Raw genomic sequence first — 26,497 nt, 5'->3', positions numbered from 1 at the left:
ATGGGAGCTAGACAGTGTCTCCAAAAGAGGCTGCTCTTTCCTGTCCTGTGTCTACAGAGGGCACAGGGTGAGACTTGGTGTTTTTCTGGGTATAAGTCTGAGTGCACATGTGTATCTCTGTGTGTGTGCTGTTTTCTCATACTGCTGGATAGAACACAGGGCCTCTTGCATGCTAAGCAAGCAGTCTACTACTGAACTATATCACCTCTGTGTGCATGTGTGTTGTATGTATGTGTATGCATGTGTATCTGATATGTGAGTACATATGTGTATTTGTGTGTTTCTGCATGTGTGTGTGTCTTCTGTATGCATGTGTATCTATTGTGCATGTGTATGTATATGTTTGCATGTGTGTCTGTGTTTGTCCTCATGTGAATGTGTCTGTGTATCTGCCAAGTGCATGCCATGTGTGTTTCATGGGTATATTTTTTAATATCTCTCTGTGTATCTATGTGTGTGTGCATGCATGTGTGTCTCTGTTTGTATCTTTTATATGCATGTCTTCCAGATGTCTTCGTATGTGTTTAAGTGTGTCCCCATATGAATGTCTCTGTGTGTATCTGTGTGTGTATGTGTACTTCTGCTTGTGTTCCCGTGTGCATGCCTCTCTGGGTACCCCCTGTGGGTTTTTTCTTTTGTTTCTTTGTGTGTCTACTATATGCATGTCTGTGTGTACTTGTGTACTTGTGTGTTTGTCTGCATTTGCTCCTGTTGTACATGTCTGTGTGTGCATGTTTGTCTCTGCAAGGCTCCACACGTGCATGCCTCTTCAAGTACCTGCTATGTACATGCATGTGTGTATCCAACGTGTCTGTGTGTCTGTGCTGTATTGCTGACACTCATGGAGGAGATAGAAAGAGAGTGGGGTCCAGGGTCCCAGTCATCCCACAGATATTAGCTAGCCTGCTCAGCAGTGACAGGAAGTCTGTGAGGCCTCTAACACCAAGCTGAGTCTCTGCCTCTTTCTTCCCTAGGAGCACAGCTTCTCTTAGAAATGAACATATTAGTCCCAACTACATAAATCCCTTGTAGGGCTGGTCAGGAGCCTCTCTCCCTGATCCATGCCCAGAGACTCCAGAATCCACCATGTTCCTACAGGGGTCCAGGATCACCTCTGGTGACAGGAGGGGAAACCACATGTGTCTTTATATGCCAGGAAACTGGAGCAAAAAGAGGCTTAGTAACTTGGCTACTTTCACCAACAGGCCCTAAATAACTTCTCAGGTTGTGGCTGACTGCAGACCCCATCTCTTCCCATGCCTCCCCACTCTTCTCTCCCCTTTTTTCCTCTGCCTATCCCCATCCCCAGATCAATGAAATGGGGCCTCCCAAGGAGGAAGCAAGACACAGACCAGTGGGAATATGAGCAACTACAACAGTGATTTCCCAAGACTCCATGCCGTGAAGCAATCTTCTGCAATGGAGTTCTGTTGTGTAATTAGAGGGTGTCTCATGTGGGAAGCCTCATGAAGGTAAAAATCACAGACGGCTGCATTCTTTAATTCTGTAAGTGGGTTTAGACGGAGCTTCCCACGTAATGAATGTTTTGACCAAACAAACTCCAGACACAGGTAAACACCAACAGTCCTAACATCAACCACATGGCAGATACAAGCAAGTACACTCCAGAGAAGCAGACTACCTCCCCAGCCACGTCCCCACCCATCTTCTTTCCAAGGAGATGTGATCAAGGCCTCTCACACACAGAGGGCATGGTGCCAGTTTGAGGGTAAGTCAGCCTGGACTGTGGGGCTCTGGAATGGCTCAGGAAAAAAGTAACCCTAAGTGGGCGTCTGCCTATAAACTGGAAAATGGAACATCTTTATTTTGCCTTAGGAAAGTTCCTGAATGTTCCCAGTGAGATTGTGTATGCCAACCCTGAGTGGAGCGATTTGGAAAACACAGTATAAATATTACATTTCAAGCATTGTAAGGTGAGCCCCAGACACGTGTGACAAGGAGAAAATGGTGTCTTCATCACTGCCCCCCAGAGCTCCACAGCCTTTTCTTCCATGACACTGCTGTTCCTGGCACACTGAGAACAACCAGTAAGGGGGCTACTGCCAGGCATGGTGGGTGGTCCTGCAGCAAGTGGAATGACTGGGCAGGGATATGGGGGAGCCCACAGTAGACAGTCTTTTGGCCAATGTCAGAAGGGAAGGTTGGCTAAGCCTGGCTTATGAACCAAAGCATAGCAGAGACTCCAACTACACCCACAGAGGCAGAGAAGCCAATGAGGCACCTGGGACTAGCCTCATCTGGTACTTTCTTTCCCTCAGAAAAAAATCAGGGGCATTTCAAGAGCCCACTGACTGCTAGCTAGCATTCATAGATGGCCTCCCTTGCCTCCAGCGATGGCAGCAGTTTCTGCCTTCCAAGGAACACCTGCTTCTTTCACTATATACCTACCCAGTGGGCTCAGCTCTGACTGCATGCAGTATGCTAACCCTACTGCTCCAGCCTGAGGTGATTTCCATAGAAGCTAGAGTACCTACCTGCCTTCATGCTTTATGCTGCCAACCACACAGAACCTTCCCACACTACAGTTTAATCCTGTTCACATGCCTCCTCCTACTCTCTCCTCCCCCGGCCAGCCTCTAGGGCCTTCCACTCAAGGCTCACACTTCAGGCAAGTCTGTAACAGACAGAACCAGTGGATGGCAGGCCTGCCACCACCCCAACTAGGTAAATCTGTGAGTCAACAGTAGGCCTGCAAAGACTAGGCTAGGAAGTCAGGCTGGAGCTAGGGCTTTGTGACAGAGGATAAAGCCCCAAAACCCATCCCACCATGGTGGCCGGGGTCAAGTCAAAGCACAAGGGAGGAACACTGATGAACAGTAGCACTGAGGTTCAATGTGGCTGCAGGGGAGCATGTAGACCACAGCAAAGGATTGCAGGAGGGCTTTTCGTCTGCACATAATAAGCCTAGAAAAACTGGATTGGTTTTCCTTTTGCAGCAAACACACATTTCTTTTAATAAAAATATTTGAATATATTATAAAATGAATGTATATTAGGTAAGCACAGACAATGCATAACATAAAAAGGACAAAACCACTAATCACTGCTTTGTGCAAGCAGGGGCTGTTCCTATCATGATGGCTGGCATGGGAGTTTGCTAACCCAGGGTTAGGGAGCCAGGGCATCCACTTTCAGAGATGTTAGCAGAAGGGTCCCTAGGCCACAGACGAAATGCCAAAAGCAAATAACAGCAAAAGACAGAGGACTCTTCTCCAGCCCTGGGTGCAGGGCCAGCCACTGGGCAGAGCATCCTAAGAATACCCAACAATCAACTTTGTCACTGGATAGCCTGCAGGAAGCCTAGAGCTAGTTGTAAGACCAGATCCACAGGTGTGATGGCTTTGTCCATTGTGGGCTTCATTGTAGTAAGAATTTTGGAAATTTGTTTTTTAAAAAAACACAGAAATCTTATAAGAATATGTCTTCATTTTATTCCCAGGTGTGGAGATGTGGGGCTGTTCACAGCAGGTGACTATAACTCGTGCTCTGGCAGAGGCATGGTTTGCCAGCGGCAGATAGTTTCTGTGATTGTGTACATTTGGAATTCTGGAAACTTTTCGGAGGGTATATAAATGCTAAGAGCTCCCAAAAGGTGAGGTTGGTGGTTATTGGTCATTCAGAGATGTCAGATGTGGTTTGTTAGTAGTCATGCTCAAAGAAGAAACAAGAAAAGAAAGTAGATTCAAGGATCTCTCTGTCTCTCTCTTCTCTATCCTTCTTTCTCTTCTATCTAGTAATAGAGGGTGAAACTGGAAGGGTGGGACAAAGAGTGGGAAAAGACAAACCCCAAAAAGAGCAAAGACCAGCTACATAGACGAAACAAGAAAGAAATTAGATCTGTGTCCCTGTGTCTCTCTGTGTCTGTGTCTGTCTGTCTGTCTGTCTGTCTGTCTGTCTCTGTGTGTGTGTGTGTGTGTGTGTTTGTGTGTGTATCTGTCTCTCTCTCTCCCCCTCTCTCTCTTTCTCTCTCTCTCTCTCTCTCTGTGTGTGTGTGTGTGTGTGTTTGTGTGTGTATCTCTCTCTCTCTCTCTCTCTCTCTCTCTCTCTCTCTCTCTCTCTCTTTCTCTCTCTCCCTCTCTCTGTGTGTGTGTGTGTGTGTATCTGTCTCTGTCTCTCCCCTCTACCCTTTCTCTCCTATCTAGTGATAGGATGTGAAATGGGGGAGGACACAAAGGACAGGAAAAAAGAAGAACCCACAAAGTAGCTAAGATCAGCCACACTTCACCCGTTTGACAAGGACATCCTTGTCTGCTCTGAGGCCATCATCTGGTTTGGTCAGGAAGCAAAGCTTCATGGGAGTTTCGTAGCAGTTGGCAGACTCTTCTAAGAAGCTGGACCCACATACAGGATGAATAAAGAATCCAGGGACCAAGGGGTTAAGTAACCTCACTAGGGACACATACTTTAGACATAAACACAGTCCCTAAGGCTATCCCACCCTGCCACCCTTGGCAGCCATGGGAGAATGTGGCTGTGACCCTAGGAGTCTGGCTTGTTCCCAACCACTGCTCAGGTCACTATCCAATCCTCTTATGACTCCCAGATAGCAGCACAGCCCTCATCCCAACCAACTCACTACAGAGGTGCTTTCTGGTGCATGCATGAGTGAGTGCATGTGTGCGTGCATGCGTGTGCATGTGTGCGCCAGAGGACAACATCTGGTGTCATTCTTCTGGCTCTATGTACCTTGTATCTGAGAAATGGTCTCTTATTGGCATGGAACTTTCCCAACAGGCTACGGTGGCTGGCCAGCAAGCCCCTAGGGTCTGTCTGTCTCCACCTCCGCAGTTCTGGAATTACAGGCATTCACTACCATGTCTGGCTGTTCCAGCTCCCCATCATGGGTTCTAGAGATCAAACTCATGTCCTCCTGCTCACAAGGCAAGCACTTTACCAACCAAGCCATCTCCTCAGCCCTACTACTGCACAAGTTGAACACAAGCATAGGTGACTGGCTTGATCTAGTTAGAGCCACTCCTACAGATGCCCCTCTGAGTGGGCTGGGAGGACCCAGAAGACAAGTAGTAGCATCCCACTGGGGTGGGATGTACAATCAGGTGCTACCTTGGTGCTGAAGGAAAAGCCCTACTCCTCACCCACCCACCCACACAGTTCATCCCAGATCCTAATATAGGCCAGTCAAGGTGATGTTTTTTTGTTTAGTACTGGTACTCCCAACTACTCTAACCTACCTCAGCACCACAAATGGGTGGCATCTGCCATTGTCTACCATCCTGGTCCCCTTACCTTTCCTCTCCAGCCAGGCTCTGTTTCACAGCCCACAGTGTTATGGCCAGATCTGACCATTGTCCACCAAGGTTTAGACTTCTGCATAAAGCCCACTTATAGACTATAGCTTACAGCCTAGATCTGACCCCCCCAGACCATCTCCAGCTTCCTCCCCTACAAGACGCCTGGAAATTAGGGACATAGTCCCTGGGTCATGTCTTAGGAGTATAAATCAGGAGCCCACATGCCAGGCTCTGTACTCCAGCTTTCCATTAGTTAAGGGTTCCAGCCACAGCATCCCTGTGGCTTGAGCTACCAGGGCTTATCCCTTCTCAGGTCTTTTAGGGCAACTCCCAGCAAGGGAAACAAGGCAGAGGACTGGGTCAGGGGTGGCTTCAATAACTTAAGCCTCTTCTAGGAGCCCTATTCCTGGGGAAATGGAGAGATTTAGGAGGGGAGAGGGAGGGAAGCTTACAGGCATTGCAGCTCCAGCCTGGATGAATCCAGACAGGCTGAGGCTGCAGGGACCTCACAGCAAGGGTAGCAACAAGGCAGACAGAAGCCCCTTCCTGCCCCACTACATCCTCACGATGCTCCAAGTCATGCCTGCACAGGTGCCACCAAACACCCACAGGAAGCCAGACGTACCCGGGTTTTGTAGATGAGGTTGCTGAATGATTCGCCTAAAACCAGGGCCCTGAATCCACATTCCCACCATACACATCACCACTTTCCTGCCACCCAGGTCAAGGCATAAAGAGGAGGAGGGGCAGTGGCAGGTGGGAGCAGAGTGGACAGTCTGGGCAGTCTGCCACTCTGCTTTCCCCACAACCCTCGAGAGTTCAGAATCTAATATAATTGACTGCGAGGTGACAAATTTCTGCTTTGAGCACTAGCATCCTCCCTCATTGGACTGCTGGGTCTGCAGGCATGGGTCCCTATGCAGTAAAGCCTCACTCAGAATCAGCACCAGGCTTACACACTTAGATCTACCCCAAAGTACAAAAGTGGGGTGATTACGTAGTTAGAGGATGGGATAGACAGGAATGAGGGAGCTGAAAGGAACCCCAGGACATGTGAGACCATCTGCTCTATCTGAGGTCTAGAAAGGAACAGTGACCGACCCAAGATCACCAGGAAGATGAGGAGAGCTGGCAGTCTTGACTCCTCCATTTGTGCTCACCGTCTCTGTAAGTTCTTCATCCATGCTATCTGTGCTGGCACAGCAGAGGCCTGGGGCTCTGCGGATATCTCCCATTTACAGGAGGGACGATGGTAGAGAACTCACAGCACATCCTGGGCTCCCACATCTCGTGGCACTGGCTTGCCCCAGAGAGCCAGTGATGCTCTACAGCTCCCCACCTCAACAGGGATTCCAGGCACCCATTTTGGAAGCTGTACCTCCTCCCAGACCCTAGACCTTTTAGGAGGCATCTCCAGGGTTTGCAAGTGGGTCAATACCAACCAGCCTGACAGGAGCTCAGGTGACAGGGACAAAGACTCCAGCACAAGAGCACTCTGTCTTTTCTATGGCATAAGGCAAATGTACCACACATGACCACCAAAGAAAGGGAGGGAGAGAGAGGGAAGACAGAAGTGAGCCCCTGGCCTCAGGAGTGGAAAGAATGTTTCAAAGCAATACAAAGTTGTATGTTTTCAGCAAGCCTGTAGCCAGCCCGTGCATCCATGGTTTCAACCACCTTCAGAAATGTCAATTCTGGAGAGTCTTCAAGAGCCTTAGCATAAGTCTTCACTCTCAATTCTATCTCAAGAAGAGGAAGGTGGGAAGATGGCCTATGTGCTTTTCTGCAACCACAGACTTCTGGGAGGTGGAAGCTGAACCCTACCAAGGATTTGACCAGTACAGAGAGAAGACCACAGGGGAGCAGCCTGGCACTGTCCTGCAGACCCCTGAACTATAGCTTCCCTAGAAGGGGTAAAGGACCCTGAGAAAGACCTGGAGACTTGTCACCTAGGTTTCTTGCCCTGGAGTCATATAAACAGAGCTATGTGTACCCGTGTGACACTGAATGTGAACCTGCTTTCCGGATTTTGGTGTTTGGTTGGGAAAACACAGCTGCTTATTGGCATGTCCCTCATGCCCTCACTATTTAAGATGGTTCCAACAACGTGGGAAAGCAGCAACAGAGGTTCCACCACCTGTTAACCATGACCTTGGGTGAGAAATAAACTTTTCTAAGCCTCAGATTCCTCATCAGTCAAATGGAACCTCCAACTCCTTCACACACAGGCTGGACAGAATGGATGTCAGCAGTAGCCCAGAGCAAGCATGCAGCAACAACCTGGTGGGAAGCAAGCCTCAACACATGAAACCAAACATCTCAGCTCCAGGCAAGAAAGGATGAATGGAGCCAGGTTTCCAGTCTCTTCGGACAAACTTTCTCTCCCAGTACCCCTTCCCTCAGGCAGGCCATCCTTGGAAGGGAGCAGAGCCTCTCTTCTGTCCATGGATTCCTCTGTCTCTCGCCTAGAACCCCACTGCCCATCTCAGGCTCTTGAGGGTGGGTCGCAATGGGATGGGTGATGCTGTACAGGCACATGTATAGATAGGTCAGCGCACCTGATGCAAGGTGGCCAAGGCAGGCTGCAGTAGGTACTCGAGGTGGGCGCAGAGCCCGGACTTCCCAGCCTGTGGTCGCCTGCTCTCACACCGTGACCTGCACACCCTCTTGGTCCTTACCTTGAACCATGGGAACCACGCTGCCCCGACTGGCGGAGGACTTGGACACACGTGACGAGGCGGGCGTCCCTCTGTCCCGGGCACAGCGAGTAGCGACAAATGCAGCTCAGGACAAGGCCGGTGGTGCCTGCTGGGGCAGGGCTGGCAAGGTGAGTGCCAAGAGACTCCTGGAGGCCCCAAAGGAAGCAAGTGCGTGGCCAGGCGAGACTCCCTGCCAGCTGCGCGCTGCGGCCTCGGCTCTGGACGCCCAGCTGCCTCTCTGCGAGCGGCACGCGCGACTCCAGCCCAGTCCCGGGCGCGGGGCGCGCGCTGGAGCGGAGGGCGCGCGTGCACTAGCCTGCTGAGGAGTGCGCGCTGCGGCCCTGCGCGCGCCGTCGGCGGCGGCTGCGGGTAGCAGGCGAGGAACTGTCCCTGGTGCTGACGCTGGTCTGCGCCCACCCCCCCACCCCCCCACCCCCCCCCCGCGCGGCTGAGCTCACATGCCAGGTCTAGGAACCCACATTCCTGTGCGCGCCCTGCGCCCTGCGGTGTTCTCCCTGATCTCCACCAGCCTGTTTCTTTCTCTTTGAGCTTTGGTCTCTGTGGTGATGGAATTCACCTGAGTGTGGAAAGCACAACCTTGGAGTAGGTCCCTGGTCCCTCTTGTTTCTGGGGTGACTGACAGCAGGGCCTTTATGACTGATCTGAAGATGAAAGGCAAAGATGTCCACAGGCATAGCACACCCTAAGTACTTGATAAATGCTCGCCTCCGCTCTTTTCTGCTTTTATTCTCTGGGTCAGTCCAGTGTAGTACTGGAGGGCAATGGATAGTCTACACTGGGCTGGGGTGACTGGGGCCTGTGGCTGACTCAGGTTTCTAGCCACTGGAAAGGAAGAAGTCTGCTGCTTTACCCCCAAATACAGCATTAGGTCAGTGGTTGAAAGTTAAAGCAAGTCAGATTTGAACTGGAAATGAAGAAGAATTTTCTGGCCTTTCCTCTTGAGAAATATGTCCTCCAGATAAGCCCCATCCCTGAAGATATTCTGGAACAGGCTAAGATATTCCGGAGTGGGCTGTGACTGCAGACCCTAACCTAAGGGGAGTAGGTATTGAATGGAGTTTTGAGTTAGAATACACCACCCTCTGAGAAATCTTCCTGGACCACTAAGGGTGCTGTATGGATGCTTGATTGTGCCAGTGATGACTTGATGCTCTGTAAGAAGCTCTGCCCTGTGAGAAGGGCGTATGTCAGTCCATACTGAGGGGCTATGGAGCTGGTGGAATTTCCTTCCCCTTTGCCCACTGTCTGGGCAGAGAAGGACCAGGAACTCATTCCAAGACATGCCACAGGGCCAAAGAGCAGGTGCACACCTACACACACACACACACACACACACACACACACACTCTCTCTCTCTCTCTCTCTCTCTCTCTGCCTGCTTCTCTGCTGGTCCTTCCTATGGGTCCTCACTGAGCTCCTCAGCGATGATCATATCTTTGGTGCTCCAGAGTTTCCTTATAACAATTTGGGGACATCCTTCATCCCACTTAACTACCAGGAAGAGCTGACCCCGCCTTTAAGTATCTCTACTCCTTTCGAGATGGGTAATTAATTGTCACCTGCCTCATTTCTCCAGGGACTGGTGGCTATGTTTGGTTCATTAATTAACTGTACTCAGAGCCTGCTTGAAGCAGGCCTTATCGCACAGTAAACATCACTTGTTATGTGCTCAACACATTCCAGATGCAGTGCTAAACACTGCACACATTGCCTCATTTTGCCAGCTCAGCAAGGGCCAGGGAGAGCCAGCCAGAGCCTGTCTTGCAGGTGAGAACAAACGACAGGGTCCTTGGCAGCAGAGCAGAGCTTGGGCCTGATGACTCCCAAGATCTCCCACACTCACCATCGGCCCACTCAGAGACGGGACAATGGGCTCCATACAGACGATCCTATATAAGGTGGGTCAGACAGCCCTGGAGAGCTCCAAGAGGAGACCATAGGCCGGCTAGCCAATCAACTCCTGCAACCAGTTCCACTCAGCCCCAGTCAGGACTACTTGCCTTTAGGTGATTGTCTCAGATCTTTAGGTGCTGTCAAATGTGTGCCAAAATTTTTCATAAGAAGCCTCAAACCCTGCCTTTGCCCACCAGCTTATTCACACTTCCACTTCATCACATATCCACATCTGCTCCAAGACAGTGAGTCTGGTAGCCATGGTCTGAGCAGCCAAGCACTCCAAAAGTGGCTTGGCCTTTGACTCTGGGCTCCAAGTTACTACTCCTTCCTGTGTGGAGCAGAGAGATGCTTTCCCAGTACTTGTGATGGTGTGATCTTATTTATTTAGAGCTATTTGTCTCGTTCAAACTGTGACTGGCTTCAGTGACTCACAGCAGTAGACACCTTGTGTGTGTGCACACGTGTGTACCAGTGTGCTTGCATGTAGAGGTCAGAAGTCAACATTGGCTGTCTTCTTCTGTCACTCTCCTGGAAATTTCTGGTTTTGGCTAAACTGGCTGGCTAGCAAGTATTCAGGATCCTCTCACCTCTGCTGTCTCCTAAAGGTGGAGTTACAGACACATCTCACCACACCCAGCCCTCAGTGGATGCTGGGAATCAAGACTTAGATCCTTGCGCTTCTGCAAGTGCATTATCCGCTGAGCCATCCCTCCAGCCTTTCCTTACCTTCACTTCAAAACAATTATAGAAGGATGATGTGACTTCCCAAAGCCACACAGCTGACAAAGAAATGCACAGAGAAGATTTCATTTGGATATCGATACAGTGGTCACCACTCAGCCTGCTTCTTGTATATGAAAGCATGCCTTGATTTTATTTTTTAAACTCATTTGTAAAAATCAGAAAAGGGAGGAATAAAGAGGAGGCTCTCAGCTGACTTCATAGAAACAACGTATCATCAGGTTTCCTGAAACAGCAAGTTCTAGTACAAACAAAAGAAGGCTAGCCTCACTCGGTTTTCCAGGCTGGGTGGCAGCAGGCTATGAGGCAGGACTAGCCATTCCTCTTCAGCAGGCTTTCCAGTTGCACGGCAACTTCCGTGCTGTCCCCAGCATCTTTTTACAACATACAGTTTAGTGGATGTAACTCAGAGCCAACAGATGGTGGAGGTGTTGAAAACTGTCCAACACACAGCAACGTGTAGGGCAGTTTGCAAGGCTTGCTTTCTGGTCTGGGCAAATGTGGCTTTTCTAAGAGCAGTCTTTTATGCTATGAAAATGGGACCTTTGAATGTGATTATAGGTGAGCAACTTCGGGGATGAGGGTTGATAACCCTCATCAGAAGCAGAGACACCAACTTCTCTCCAGTATTCTGCAAATATCCATGGAGAGGATGCACTTTCCGGTGAAACGTGGAAGAAAAAAGTGACCATGGGACACTGTGTGTACCCAGCTCTACTTACACACCATTGTGGGATAATACCTTCGATTAACCCAATGACAAGATCGAGAATCACTGAAGAGACAAACTTGTGTGTCTGTGAAGGAGTTTGTAGATTGGGTTATCTGAGATTGGGAAACACACTCTGAGTATGAGAATAGCATCCTGTGTGTCGGGATCCTGGGCTGAATAAGAAGAAGATGTGCGCTGGATACCAGCATTCATCCCTCTCTACTTCCTGACCATAGATGCAATGTGACCAGCTGGCTCGAGTGTCTCCACCTTGCCTTCTCCACCAGGGTGGGACAGACCCTCAAACTGTGAGCTCACATAAACACTTCCATCTGTAAGCTGCCTTTGGTGCCTGGTCACTGTAAAATGGGCACCCACTCAGCTTCTGCTCATGACTGAGAGTGCCATTGTGCAGACCAGAAGGAACAAAGCTCTTCTGAAGGAAGGAAGCTTCTGAGGAGCCAGGTCCAGAAACAATGTCCAAGTCTCTTTCGGGGAATCTTCAAGAAGGAGCAAGCTTAAGACTCCAGACATACTGTAGTAAAGGCTGGTGGGGACCCTTTATGTCCAGGACACCTAGGAGATTTTGGCAGAGGTGGTGTTGGCTGGTTGGAGGGGATAAACATTTCTATTGTTGAACATTGCCTCAGACTGGAGACAATGAGGGTTTCAGAAGTTGACCGAGCATATCAGGTGGCAGAATCACACATCTACCCAACTCCAAGTGATCTGCTCAGATCAAGTCCATGCAGAGAATGAATGAATGAATGAAAAATAACCAGAGATTTGGAGCAGTAGTTATTTTGTGATGTTTGAGGCAGAGTTACCCTCCTGTCTCAGATCAAGGCCTGCTAGATTGCACAACTTTGAGAGATGGTCAAGAAAATTAAAATGTAAAGAGACCAAAATAGGCAAGTGTGCCAGAGAGGGGCACTGTGGGCAGGTGGGGTGCACATAGGCATGTGACGCCCAAGGAGGTGGGGTGCATCTGCTGCTGTAGTTCCCAGCAGAAGCTGCATCTTGGGAGGCACCCGCGGTGGCTTTTAATTGCTGCCACATCCTAAAACATTATGACAGTGAGCTCAACGTACTCCTCCATGAGCGAGCATGAGGGATGATAGCTTAGGAGGTGACACGCAGGGATCAGCCCGGTCTCTAGGGATTCCTCATGTGAGTCACAGGCTGGAAAATCTTGATGTGGGTGTGGCAGGGGAAGCCAACTTCAGGGGATTTATTGTTCCCAGTCCTTCATTGGCTCTCTGATGCTTCACTCCAGAGAAACCTTAACCAGGAAGGTCCTGATCAGTCCTTTACTTCCCCCAGACATTGGCTCCACCAATCCTGATGGAGCACTTGTTCACTCATTCATTCATTCACCACACACTCTGGATGTGAAGAGACCAGAATAAGAACCCCTACATTCTGGAAGCTCTGAGCTGAGTAAAACTCAAAGGGATGAGGTCCTGACAGGCTGAGGTCCTTTAAGTAGGAAGTGTTTAGTGACAGCTGAGCATCTCTCCTGTGCTGTTCTGGCTCTGAACTATGCTGACAATGGTGAGTGGAAAGCTAGGCTTTCCTTTGACAATCTCACAGCAAGGAACCTTCACAACAGCAAGGTCCACTGTCTCTGAAGTCCTTGCTGGCAATATCCTAAGCCCAGAGTGGTACCTTCAGTCTATCGTGCTAAATAATAATAATAATCAGCCATGAAAATGAGAGAGTGGCTGAATTATGTAAACCCCAATTAGAGCACCCCTGTACCTTCTTGCTTCTGTTAGCACTGTCTTGTGAGGAGGTGTACACTGAGGTTAATGAAAGCGGGATACAGAATCCTTCCTGTGATTGACACATGCAGATCTGGTGACTTGACAATAGAATGACAAGACGAGAGCTCTTGCTCTCCAGGGAAAGACAAGGTCGTCCTCGTAGGATGGAGGCACCATGGAGAGCACCCAAGGCAGCACGGAGAGCACCCAAGGCAGCACGGAGAGCACCCAAGGCAGCTCTGCCCCCTAGAACCTGCCCCTCCCCCACCCAAGACCCCTCTTGGGCACAGAGAATGAAAACTTTGACTTATTCCTTGTTCTCCTGTCAGAATCAATCACTGCTACCAGTCTGACACCTGCTGACTATCTGGATTAGGGTGAGAGGAGGCAACATGTGTAGGAGGAGGAGGAAAGGGAGGGGGAGGAAGAAGAGGAGGGGTGGGGAAGAAGGAGGGAGAAGACGAGGAGGAGGAGGAGAAAGAGGAGGAGAGGAACAGTAGGATGGAACTGGGGAACAGGAAGAAACATGGCAGATGAAGCATGAGAAATGAAGGCAAGGAGAACCCCAAATCCCAGCTCTCTGTCTGGGGTTATGGAATGAAAGAGTGCAGATGTGAATTGTTAAGCTCTGGCTTTAGGGGTTGTCACCTTCCTCCATCCAGGTGGCCCAGGGCAGCAAGAGGGAAATCTCTGTGCCCTAAGCAGAAATACAAGCATAGCCCACCGTGACCCACCATAAAGCAGGAGGACAAGCGGCATGCCCAGTCTCCCTCTTTCATCTCTCTCTCCCAGTGTCTGTGAGTCTCATGACACTCCAGCGCTTCCCGGCTTGTCATTTCCACCCTCTGCCTTGGATGGTAGTGCAGTGAGGACACCTCTGCCACCATTTGCCTGACACACCATAAACCTTTACAAGAGACTTGCCTGAGGCTCTATGGTGTCATGTGCACTGTCTACAACAAGCACCTCTGGTTCTGGGTCTCAGCCATCCACACAAGTGGTGGGTGGCAGAGCTTCCCCTGGGCACACTGAGGTCACCAGCCTTGGAGATGTTTCATGTGGGATTGGCAAGGGACAGGTGACTGGCTGAGCGTTGAGGTAGCCGGCAGCCTGGCAGTGCCAGCTAACAGATTTAGCTGTCTCCACTTTCTCAGGACTGGAATTACAAATGTGTGACCACTGTGTGTGGCTCTTGTGTGGTGGCTGGTGCTCAAATTCGCCAGGTCCTCATGTTTCTTCAGTACTCACTCTATCCACAGAGGCTTCTCCCCAGCCCCCACGCTGCTCCTTCTAAAGCTGGCTTTTTTTTTTACAATTGTTGGCTTTGTTCTATTTGGGCTGGATGTCTCATGCTAAGGGGCCAACTCACTCACACATTCAGTGAGTGCCTACTATGTGCATGTACACTACTGGGTGCTGGGAAGCAGACTAAGCAGGATGCTTTGCCTTGCTCCCTCTAAGCTCATGGCTAGACCTGTAGCAGCCGTCAGGGCGAGTCTTCAAGTAGCTGCAGGACAAAGCCCCTGCCCGAGTCAGGTATTGGGTGACTCAGACTTGCAGTGCATATCTTTCTTAGTAGGGCCTCTCCACTTGGTCCTATTTTGGACCTCAGTTTCCCCACATGCAGCACTGAACTGCAATCATCTTTCTGGGTTGGGGGTGGAGTGGCCCTCAGGTTTGCTGGCTCAACTAGGCTTAACCAACACAGGCGCTCCACAGGCCAAGCAGGCATCCCTGTTTTCCCTTCTGGGATCTGCTTTCGGCTGCCAGTGATGGCTCTGGAGCCTCAGTGGTGAAGAGTGACGTGCTGCAGGTGGGGAAAAGACAGCCCCAGGCAAATGGCCTTGCTGGCTCTCACAAAAGTTAGGAGGGCAGAAGACTCAGGCTGGCCTTCTCTGGCCTTGGTTTCCTCACTACTCTCCCTGTGTGCTTTGAACGCTCAGAGGCTGTCCCTCCTCCCCTGGGAGAAGGAAGGCTTTGCTTTCTTTCCCTTGGCAACGCTCTGGTTCCTGGGAGGCTGGGGCTGGGGAGCTGCAAACAGCCAAGCCCTGGAACACCTGCTTGCAGAGCCCTGAATCATCAGCATGCAGATCCCAGGAACATCAACACAAAGGACACTAGTCCAGATGTAGATTTACTGCTTCCTCTTTCCCACCCTAGGAAAATCCATCAGAAAGGCTCAGCCCTACCCTGGCCCTCCCTCCATCCTTCCCACTACTGGTCAGCATCCCCTGGACATAGCATCAGCACCTTATAAAGGTGTGGGTCTGGTCCATGAGTGAGCCTCTGTCAGTGCTTCCTACCCTAATTCTCCTGGCCAGGGGGGGACATATGGCCCTGCCCAGGACAGCACCTTTCCTTGCCTTTTCCAGTCTCTTCTGTTTTTCTTTTGTTGTAATGAGAGGCTTGGGGTAAATGCAACACTGAAACCAACTGCACAGTGGCTTGTGTTTCACACTGCTACAGAGCAAGCTGTCTGCTGGCCTCAAGCCTTTCTTGTGTAGCCAGGACCCTCTGTAAATGGCCTTGGGAACTTGGGAAAAGATGGGCTTACTTGGGTTGAGTTTCCATTTCTCCTCAAAACCAGGCGTGGAGGACTGTACTCAGCTTCTTTATGGTGCTTGGTTTATGGATCCTGAGAATAGGGGGTGGGGCTGGGGGTCCTGAGAGTCGAGAGGTAGGGATCTCATGGAAAGGTGTCTGTGGGTTACCTGGATAATAAAGTGAAAATGATCACTGCAGCAGTGTGAATATGCTTGGTCCAGGGAATGGCACTATTAAGAGGTGTGGCCTTGTTGGAGTGGGTGTGGCCTTGCTGGAGGAAGTGTGTCACTGTGGGGGGTGGTCTTTGAGACCCTTCTCCTAGCTTCCTGGAACACAGTCTGCTCCTAGCTTCCTTTCCATGAAGCTGTAGAACTCTCAGCTCCTCCAGCACCATGTCTGCCTGCACTCTGCCATGCTTCCCACCGCAATGATAACGAACTGAACCTCTGAGAGTGTGAGCAAGCCCAGTTAAATGTTGTCCTTTACAAGAGTAGCCTTGGTCATGGTGTCTCTTCACAGCAATGGGAACCCTAGCTCAGTCACCTTTGTCCAGGTCCACTGTGGGCTTCACTGAGGCTGCTGTGACTTCCAGACTCCCTTATGACGTAAGAGGGAATAAAGGAGGGGCAGAGAATTCTCGCAGCCTCCTAGAGGGACCCTCTCTATTGAGTCCATCTCTCTCTTCTTTCCCCTCTTCCAGGGTGAAGCAGTTAGAGGAACATAGGTAAGCAAAGAAAGCTAAGGCAGGTTCCCTGATCTACCCCACAGAAGACTGTGAGAAGAAAGAGCAAGAAGACCCAGGGGTGGGTAACTAGATAGGTGGGTAACTAAGATGGGACCAGGACCCAGGGCCTTATAAAACACCCAAGTCAGCATCCAGCCTTCTGCCTCTCACATCCTGAGCAAATGGGTTGTTACTATCCTTTTCTTTGCTGCTTGGCTGTCTGTCTTCCCTAGTATCTGTTTGATTATTTGTTTGTGTCAGGGGAAAGAACTTAGCAGTTCCTTAAAGAGTATTCATCACCTCCATTCCAGGTGGCTCTGGTGACACTCCATTTCCCTCCCTCACCAAAATGTACACTTGGCATTTTTGCTCACCTCTGCCACTTGCTACCTGGACCTCTGCTCATCCACAGCCTTTTCATTAAAGTCTGGCAACCCAACTCTGAGTGACTGGCCATCTCCTCCACAGAGCGCCCCCTCCTGGCCTCTGGTACGACCATCCTTCTGCACCTTGTTAGGACCCTAGTGACACTAGGAATCCTTCTCACACCTTTTCTGCCCAGGGTTTCCACTTCGTGTCTTATCTCCATATTGACCCCAGACGCTGTTTATACATTCTGAATGTGAAGCTTTCCAGTTAGGGATGGAGTGCTTCTTTACTGCTTCTTCCTCCTCATCTGCCCAGAACAGCTGTGGCTGAACGTCTGACAGCCTTCGTGGACTCTTTATCTTTCTTTAAAAATTTAAATCACATTTATTCATTTATCTTGTGTAAATATGGTTCATGTGTGGAGGTCAGAGGACAACTCATGGAAGTTGGTTCTTTCCTTCTAACATGTGGGTTCTAGAATGAAACTCAAGTCAGCAAGCTTGGCAGCTTATAGTTGCTGAATCGTTTTGCTGGCCTGATAGCTTTCAACTCATCGAAGATCTTGAGGTGCATGCAAAGCAGAAGTTTAACCTTTCTCCTTTGTCCTGCATGCATAGGAGCTGGCTGTGTTCTTCTACTGTGGCAGCAGGATCTGTTCTTGCACCCCAGGCTATCTGCTTCCTGGATAATGATAATATGTTACCTCAGCTCTGCAGGGCAGTCACATCAAAGGCAGACACTCCCAAGCCAGAGACTGTTTTTTCCCCCTGTCATTTCTCCTTAGATCTCAGCTGAATGACTTCTTAGAAATCAACCTGTGAGATTTAGTCCTTTGGAACTTTAATTAAGATTACGTTCAATTCTCGATTAGGTAGAAGAAACTTGCAAAGAGGATACAAGGGTCAGAGGCTCAAAGGAACTAGCTTGGGTTCTGTCCGTCTCCCTCGCTGCGTGATCTTGTACAAGTAAATTAATATATCTGTGCCACAGCTCCTTTATCTATAAAATGGGTTAATAATATATAGATTCTTCTTGTAGGTCTGGCACAGAAAAGCCAATAGGCTAAAGCTATCTCCATGTATACTGAATCAATCAAAGTCTTTTTAAAGATAAGGTATTGTTCTGCTTACTATTAGAAAAGGAAGAAAATGGAGCCTAGAAAGCCACAATAGACCCCTGATTACAAAGTGTATACATTTCAGGGATGTGCAGGTGTTCAAGACTTCTCTTGGGGTCACTCTAGAGGCTAACTGTCATGCCTGTGCCAGCCCTGAACAGAGAGCGGCCACTCTATGCATTTAGGTGCCTTTTGTCATCTGTGAGTAAGACTCCACAGTGGTCTTCACACTCACTCTCAAGGGTCTTAGGAAGGTGGTGGGGTCTCAAACTCAAGCTGCCTGAGAGCCAGAGTCCTTCATCCGCTCTTCAAGGATGCTGAGGAAGCAGTTCGTCAAGGTTGTCACTTTCTGGTGGTGCAAAAGGCCAGCAGTGAAAGGCTATACAGCCGGAAGCAAACATGAAAACAAGCTGAGCTGTGCATCCTCACCCCACAGCTTTCCAGAGACAGGAGGATGATAGACCTGAAAAGACAGAGGCAGAAACAAAAGTCACAAATATCGACCCAGAAGAGATCCAGCTCTGAAGTGCGGAAAATTCCACTTGATAAATTTGAATGAATGTACTGAAGATTTACTAGGATAAATTATAAGTTCAGCGGGATGGCAGATACAAGATAAACACTTTTTAAAGATGAATGCTTTCGGCTGTTGAGATGATTCAGGCTGCCAGGCCTGATGTCCTGAGTTTGATACCCAGGACTTACACGATGAAAGGAGAAAATTAAGTCCTGCAAATTGTCCTCCACTTGCTACACATAAGCCACGGCAGTCACCACTCTCACGTAAGTAAACACAAAAATAAACTGATACATAAAATTTAAAATGCAATTAGGGTTTTATGCCAATTTCCATAACCCAGTAATATGGGACTTTGAAAAGCAATTGCATATCAGAAATCTAAATGAGGTTTGCCTGACTCTGTGATGCAGATACGTCATTAGAGATGTATGCATCATCTGGAAGCCAGTGAGCAGAAGAGCGTCTGTAACATGGCCCACTGTATTTTTCTAACAATTAAAGCTTTTCAAAAAAACAAAGAAAGCAACAGACTCCACCTCCCGCTGTTGTAAGACTCCTTAGGCTTGACACTCTATCCCCCTGGGTTTTTACTATCCCTTCGTTTTCTTTGTCCTTGGCTAGATCTTTTGTGTTTGTCCTTTTGTTTCATCAGAATACACCACACAGTGATTCTTTCAGAAAGGAGGGCATTGTAAATTAACTGAATCTGGTTTCTATTTCTTTCCAAAACTAGAAAGCTGGATTTCAGAGTTGCCAGGAAGACGCTGATATGGGTCTCTCCCCTGCCAGGCGTCTCCTCTTGTACCCAGACGGCAGGAATTTATTTATTGTTGTATAAAGTACATGTCTGTAGGAATGAGGAGGAGGAAGGTGCAAAGGTCAGAGGTCAATGTTAGAGCTCTTCAATCACTCTGTACCTTGATTTTTCTTAAAGATTTATTTCTTAAAGATTAATTTTAATTAAATATTAATTAAAAATATATATTAAATATAAATAAATATTATTTATTTATTACAAGTATCTATTAATTACTTTAAATTATGTGTATGTACCCGTGTCTACGTGTGGATAAGTACACATGAGTGCAGGTGTCAATGGAGGCCAGAGGCCTTTAATCCTCTGCAGCAATGAGCCAACTGACACAGGTGCTGGGAACCCAGCATGGGTCCCTGCGAAAAGCAGCAAGCCCATTTACCTGTTGAGCCACCTCCCCAACTCTAAACTTTGTTGGGCAATAGTGGGGGGTCCCGTGTCCACCCCGCCTAAGGGCTAGGGCCACTCGCTCGGGGAGGCAGAAGCACTGGAAGTTTGACTACACTCACCCCACACTGGAGCATAGCTCTGGGGGTGGAAGAGCGCAGTCTGAGATGGGTGGTGGTGGAGTTAGCTGGGGGAAGAGGTGTCAGTACCCGGGCCTGCAAAGCAGCCGGGGACCATCTGGTTCTCAAGCTCTTGGGCACCCAGGTGCTATTGGAAGCCGCAGAAGAGCTGGCTTGGCCCAAGGCCAATCCCAAGGGGGGGCCCAAGGGGAGAAGGGGAGATCACTTCAGCTGTACCCTGCAGGGATGAAAGTTCTTGGCTTGTCACCACAATGGCTGGAAACTCAGAGAGGTCTTCTGCGGGAGATTAGACGGTGACTCTGAAGGTAAAGGCCTTCTCCATTGTTCCCCACAGTGGATAAGAGAAACGGTCCATGTTTTTAAGGTGTTTATTCGTCTTTATTGTCATGGCGGAAAGTAGATAAGAAACAGTGCCCCCTTTTCTCAGGGCTGGTCTGAGGTTAAGTACCTTTTGCAGGGAGGAATGTCTGGGAAGGAAAGCTTAATTTGGCTAAGCTCTTCTGGTCTTTAGGTACTTCATTATTATGGAGATCTGTCTTGAGGCTCTGTGGCCTGTAGTCATGCCCTCTACCCGTGGAGGGGCTAGTGGGTGGTATGGAGGGCTGGAGCCTGGAGTCTTGGGGCATGCCGAAACGCCTACCATCCTGTGCAGAGGACCTGTCACCAGGGTTTCAAACCTAGCTCAACCAGAAATCAGGCTGCCTTTCACAGTCCTACAAATTTTCATCTCATTGTTTTGAGAAAGCCCCCTCCCTGAGCCTGGAGTCGGTCAGTCTGATGAGGTTGCCTGGCCAGGGGGCCCCAGGGATCTACTAAGTATGCCTCCTGATGTTAAGCTGGTAATCATTGTAGTACCTGCTGTTTGTGTGTTGATGTAGGTGCTGGGGATCAGACTCGGGACCTATGCTAGCATGGCAAGCACATTGCCAACATTCCATTCCCCCCACCCACTCTTCTTACTCCCTTGTAGCTTCTCTTGGGTTTTCTCTTTCTGGATATCAGACTCGTAGTCCTATTATTACCCAAGCATGAGCTCCTGTGGTGCAGGCCTGTTTTGTATGTTCTTCCCAGCAATGAGTTAATCAGCCCTGAAGACAGGATTGTCCTGTGACATGGAACAGTTGGCCATTTTTTCCATTCTTTGCCTTACCACTCCTCCTTTAGGGATGGCTGCCACCCGCATGAGAGCCTCTGGAGCTGGTCCAAGCCCCCCACCTTTCCCCTTCTGCCCTTTGCACTGAGTTCCTGGGGTAGCACCTGCCTGATCTTCCAGCTCACTAATTTGCTCCTCAAATGTCTCTTTCTGCTTTTCAGACCGTCTATTTTAAATCTCCACGATCTCTAATTAGTTCTTTTATATAAAAGCCCATTCTTGCTTCATGAATACAATAACTACATATCTCTTTAAGGATAGTAATTATACTTATTTTAGAGTCTCCTTCTGTTGATTTGATCAAACAGCTTCCTCAGGCATCGGCATTTCTGCCTCTTTCTTAGCCGTTCCAGGCTCACACATTTGGTCATGTGGGCAGAACGCCCAGCTCAATGGTTGAGTTTCACGATTTATCTGTCGGCCACTGTGGTACCTGTTTCTGCACTTTCAATGGAAGTTAGAGAGGTAGAACCAAGAGGTTCTGAGGTTTTACTTTATGGGGATTTTTAGCTACCAGAGGTCAACCTGGTCAAAACAATATTCAAGGGAAGATTCCAGAAATAAACATAAGCTGCAATGCCTTTAAATAAGAATATGATGTGAGTCATTGTTATCAGTATCTTCCTGCATTTGACTTATAAATTAAGCTTGATCCTAAGTACATGTGTCCACACAGGGCTCCCCAAGCATGTGCACAGGGGCTGCTGTGCATGCTTCTAGGTTGGATGGAGAGGAGTTGCTCTCTTTCCATTGAGATTGTTCTCTTTTCTTGAGTTCAGAAGCTACCTGATCACTGCTCTGCCATGATGGCCCCCCTGGGTCTCAGCCCGAGGTCAAGGGATACAATTAATAGCCAGGAACAACCAAGTAGCTAAGATGGTGGGCCAAAAGCAAAATCTGAGTGACTCTGACTACAAAACTCACACAGCTACTTTGTACCACTTTTTCCATTCACACCAAGACCACTGTCCACCCCACCCCATGGCCACTGTCTACCCCACCCCATGGCTACTGTCCACCCCACCCTATGGCCACTCTCCACCCCACCCCATGGCTACTGTCCACCCCACCCTATGGCCACTCTCCACCCCACCCCATGGCTACTGTCCACCCCATGGCCACTCTCCACCCCACCCCATGGCCACTCTCCACTCCACCCCATGGCCACTGTCCACCCCACTCCATGGCCACTGTCCACCCCACTCCATGGCCACTGTTCACCCCATGGCCACTGTTCACCCCACCCTATGGCCACTGTCTACCCCACCCCATGGGCACTACCCACTACTCTCTATGGCCACTGTCCACCCCACTTCATGGCCACTGTCCACCCCACTCCATGGCCACTGTCCACCCCACCCCATGGCCACTGTCCACCCCACTCCATGGCCACTGTTTACCCCATGGCCACTGTTCACCCTACCCTAGTGGACACTATCCACTACTCTCCATAGCCACTGTTCACCACAATCCACGGCCACTGTCCACTATTCTCCATGGCCACTCTCTTCCCCACCTCCTGGCTACTGTTCATCTCATGGTTGGTTGCCATGACTCTGTACCAGTTCCCATACCTTCGAGTATACTCTTTCCTCTGGTGTCTGCATGAATCTTACAGGAGTCTGATCTGCTGAAGACTTTTTGTGTAGTCTTGGTTGCTGAAGCCAACACCTCCCATAGGCAAGTTCTACCCCTGTGCTACATCCTTAGTGTAACACTAAAGATAGCCTCTCTCCATGGTGGCATAGCACTGGTGGGTCTTCTGGATCCTCCATTGGTTATTTGGGTTACACCTGGGCATTGAGGGAAACAATTGAATGTGTTTAACCACCAGAAACCAATTAAGATGACCAGAAATAAGACACAAGGCTCACACCCTTAAGCATGGTCCATGACCAGCCAGGAGAAGAGCTACATGGTGTCTGGTGAAGGAGCTGAGAGTTCTACAACTGAATCCACAGGCATCTGGAAAAGAGAGACACTGAGCCAGGCTTGAGTATCTGAAACCTCAAAGCCTACCCCCAGTGACACACTTCCTTCAACAAGGCCACACCTGCCTATGAGCCTATAGGGACCATTTTCATTCAAACTGCCACATTCCTTTTCCCCATTGCCCTTCAAGACACACCTCTGTCCAGTTTGGGGGTTAATAGCTGGTACTCCCTTCCATTCCAAGGAGAGTTCTGGAGAACAAAAAAAAAAAAAATGTTTTCAGTCAGGGGAGCAGTTGCACCGACAAGGATATGGATACTGGAAATTCTGTGAGGTGCGCCCTCCTCAAGACCAGGAGTTCTTAGCAATGAGCACATGGTGGCTTCAGCCATTCCTGGTACTAAAAGCTGTGATTCAAAGATTCTTCTCCCAATAGAACAGGCCTTTGCCATCAACACTCAACAGTGCCTATCCTAAGATATCCCATCCTTCCAGACACCGACAGGTCGTTACCCAGAAACATGTCCTCATCAGCACCCAGGCTTACACGTCTTCTCTCCACCGTGGAGCTCTTCCACCCTGGTCATTTAAAGCTGCCCTTTCCCTGTTGCCTTAGGCTGAGTCTCTCTTAACTTGATCAGCAGTGGGGAAATTGGATCAGGGCGTGCAGATCAAGGCCACTCCTGCTGCATGAATGTCAGAGGCCCCTAGGCTCACAGACCTGTTGTTTTCTAAAGCTTCATCTTTGACAAGCAGATGGCGAGCCTCAGAGTGCCTTATTGAATTTGTATTTATGGAAATGATGCGTCTGATTATCGCTGGAGGGAAACAGTCCAAGCCAGAAGCTAATGTGGCCCATCTATGAGGCTTAAATCTACTTACCTTTAGGAAGGCCATGTGCTCCATGGGGACAGTTGGATCTTCTGGCTGGTGCCAGAAGAGTCAGAGACTAAATGTTCTCCTTGGCCATGGCTTTGTGACCCTGGGGACTGTCCTCAATTGGGAGCTGAGATGCAGTTTGTATGTGTTGATGCTCTACCTATCCAAAGTGGACATGGAAAAGTCAGCAATAAAACAGTGATGGTCCCCTGAGCTTGTCCTGTGGTGGTTTGAGTGAGTCCCCAGTTGGTGGCACTGTTTGGGGAGGCTTAGGAGGTATGGACTTACTGGAGGAATATGTCACTGGGGAAAGCTTGAGAGTTTAAATCCTCAAACTATCTCTTCCTGGCTCTCTCTGATTCTTGCTTGTGGTTCAGAGATTTAGTCTGTTATCATCATAGCAGGGACCTCCACAGTGCATGCAGGCAGATGTGGTGCTGGAGAAGTAACTGAGGAAACAGATCTGGCCTGAAAGTTGCAGGCAAAGAAAGAAGGAAACTGGACCTGACATGGGCTTTTGAAACTTCAAAGCCCACCCTCAGTGGCACACTTCCTCCAGAAAGGTCACACCTCTGAATCCTTCCTAAAAAATTCTACCACTGGGGACCAAGCCTACAAACATAGGTGCCTATAAGGGACATTTTCATTCAAGCCATCATACCTGCTGTTTTCTGCCACATCTCTTATTCCTCTGGAACTGTAAGCCATCTTATAAGTTGCTCTTCATTTTATAAGTTGCTCATGGTGTTATCACAGTCACAGAAGAGTAACTGATATATCTCTTAATTTAAAATAAAAAATCATCTACTTGATCCACAATATCATTTCACACCATGAACCCAACAGTCAAAAAGTAGAAACAGGCAGGGGTGGCTCAGTTGGTAAAGGCTTGTCACTTGTGGTTTGTCAATTTGATACAACCTGGAATCACCTAGAAAGAGTGAGAGATTGTCTAGATTAGCTTGCCTGTGACATGTCTGTAGGGGATTGTCTTGATTTCCTTAGTTGACATGGGAAAACTGTCTTAGTTACTCTCTGTTGATATGAAGACACCACAACCAAGACAGCTTACAGAGGAAAGTTTGCTTGGGGTTCACAGTTTCAGTGAGTGTGTCCATAATCATCATGGCAGGGAGGATGGCAGCAAGCAGGCATGATGCTGAAGCAGTAGCTGAAAGTTTATACCTTGAGATACAACCATGAAGCAGGAAGAGATAGAGGAGATGGAGGAGAGAGAGAGAGAGAGAGAGAGAGAGAGAGAGAGAGAGAGAGAGAGGAGACTAACTGGGGATGGTTTTTGAAGCTGGCCCCCAGTGGCACACCTCCTCCAGTGAGGCCATGCCTCCTAATCCTTCCCAAACAGTGCTAGCAACTATTCAAATATATGAGCCTATGGGGACCATTTTCATTCAAAACCCTACAAAGACGGACCCTGAAAGTGAGTAACACCATTCCCTGGGTTGAGTCCTGCATTGTATAAGAGTGGAAAACTTGATCTGCTCCCGAGTGTGGTGTGATGTGACTAGCTGCTTCATGCTCTCACTGCCTTGAGTACCCACAGTGATGAATGTGGAATTGTGAGCTAAAACAAACACTTTCTCCCCTAAGTTGCTTTTTGTCAGGGCATTTTGTCACAGCAGCAGAAATGAAACTAGGATACTATGCAAGCAAGAGGAGATGGGCTTGATCCCCAGCACCAAAGTCAGGTATTGTGGGACACCAGTGACCCTGGTGCTGAGGAGGCAGAGACAGGAGGATCCCCTGGGCACACTGTTCAGCAAGCCTGGCCTACTTTTGAGTTCTACATTCAAGGAGGAAACTTGTCTAAACAACAAGGTAGAAAAATAATTGAGTAAAGACACTGGATATGAACATCTGGTGTCTACCTTCACAAGGGCCTGTGCACACACTCACACACACAAGTGTCCATCCACAGATGATGGATAAGCAATGTGCTGTCCACCCACACAGTGTTTAGTTTAAGCAGGGATGGTATTCTGACACCCATTGCAATATGGATGAACACTGAGAACACTGTGCTGTGGGAAATAGCCCAACACAGTACATACATGTGCTATGTTATTCCACTTATATGAAGTCCCTACAGTGATGGAAGTCATACAGAAAGAATAGAATGGAGAGGGGAGGGGAGAGACACTGCCAGGCCTCGGGAGGAGAAACAAAAGGTGATGTTTAAGGCAGATGGTGTACCAGTGTGGTGAAGAAAGATCCCTGGACACAAGATGAACTGTCCTGAAGTGTGTGTTTAACAGCATTGACAGCAGTAGCTCCTAGGAACGATGTTCCTGAGCTTCATGTTGTGATTCCAGGGGCACTGGCAGCTTTGTGACAGCAGAGACTGCTACCGTGATAGGGTCCTCAGCAAGCCGTATCCCAGCCTCTGCCCACGACTCATGGAGCCCCTCCCCCTGTGCACTTGTCACATGTGCTCCATTGCTACCCCTACCCTCGCACACACCTGTCACAATAGTTCCATCGATGCTCTGCAAGAGAAGAAGACCTACACAGGGAGGCCACAGCATTGGATCCTGCCTCCTTCTGCCTGTCCCAGGTACCTCCAGCAACACTCACTTCATTGTCAAGGGTCAAAGGTCAATTTTGCTTTTAGGTGACCAAGTGGGAAGCTGGAGGCTGCATCCTGCAGAGAACTTCTGTTTTCCTTAGATGAGGTTTCCCTAAGCAGATGTGGCCCAGCTAGTGGTGGTAGAGATTAGGACTGGTCACTTCTCAGACTTTGGGAACTGAATCTCTTCATATCAGCTTAAGCAAAATTGGGTGAGTTGAGGGTC

General features: G+C 49.0%; 1 protein-coding gene and 1 long non-coding RNA gene across 2 annotated transcripts in view; both read right to left on the bottom strand.

Moving 5' to 3' along the window:
* Fam163b (family with sequence similarity 163 member B) overlaps window positions 1-8,266 on the bottom strand; it is a 28,984-nt gene extending 20,718 nt beyond the window's left edge. Inside the window, exon 1 of the mRNA XM_028756865.1 lies at window positions 7,952-8,266. The gene's annotated coding sequence lies outside the window, so the exon portion shown is untranslated. The remainder of the gene's footprint in view (window positions 1-7,951) is intronic.
* Window positions 8,267-17,568: 9,302 nt separating this feature from the next.
* Window positions 17,569-26,497, bottom strand: part of LOC114612107 — a 33,334-nt gene continuing 24,405 nt past the window's right edge. The window contains exons 3-8 of the long non-coding RNA XR_003709935.1: window positions 26,167-26,402; window positions 24,349-24,618; window positions 23,691-23,847; window positions 23,005-23,059; window positions 22,451-22,669; window positions 17,569-18,325 (exon numbers count right to left, since the gene is read on the bottom strand). This is a non-coding gene — a long non-coding RNA (uncharacterized LOC114612107). The remainder of the gene's footprint in view (window positions 18,326-22,450; window positions 22,670-23,004; window positions 23,060-23,690; window positions 23,848-24,348; window positions 24,619-26,166; window positions 26,403-26,497) is intronic.

Source organism: Grammomys surdaster, unplaced genomic scaffold, assembly GCF_004785775.1.
Source record: "Grammomys surdaster isolate TR1022 unplaced genomic scaffold, NIH_TR_1.0 126133, whole genome shotgun sequence".
NCBI lineage: Eukaryota > Metazoa > Chordata > Mammalia > Rodentia > Muridae > Grammomys > Grammomys surdaster.
The sequence above is the reverse complement of the archived record's forward strand: the minus strand, read 5'-3'. Positions and strand labels throughout refer to the sequence as shown.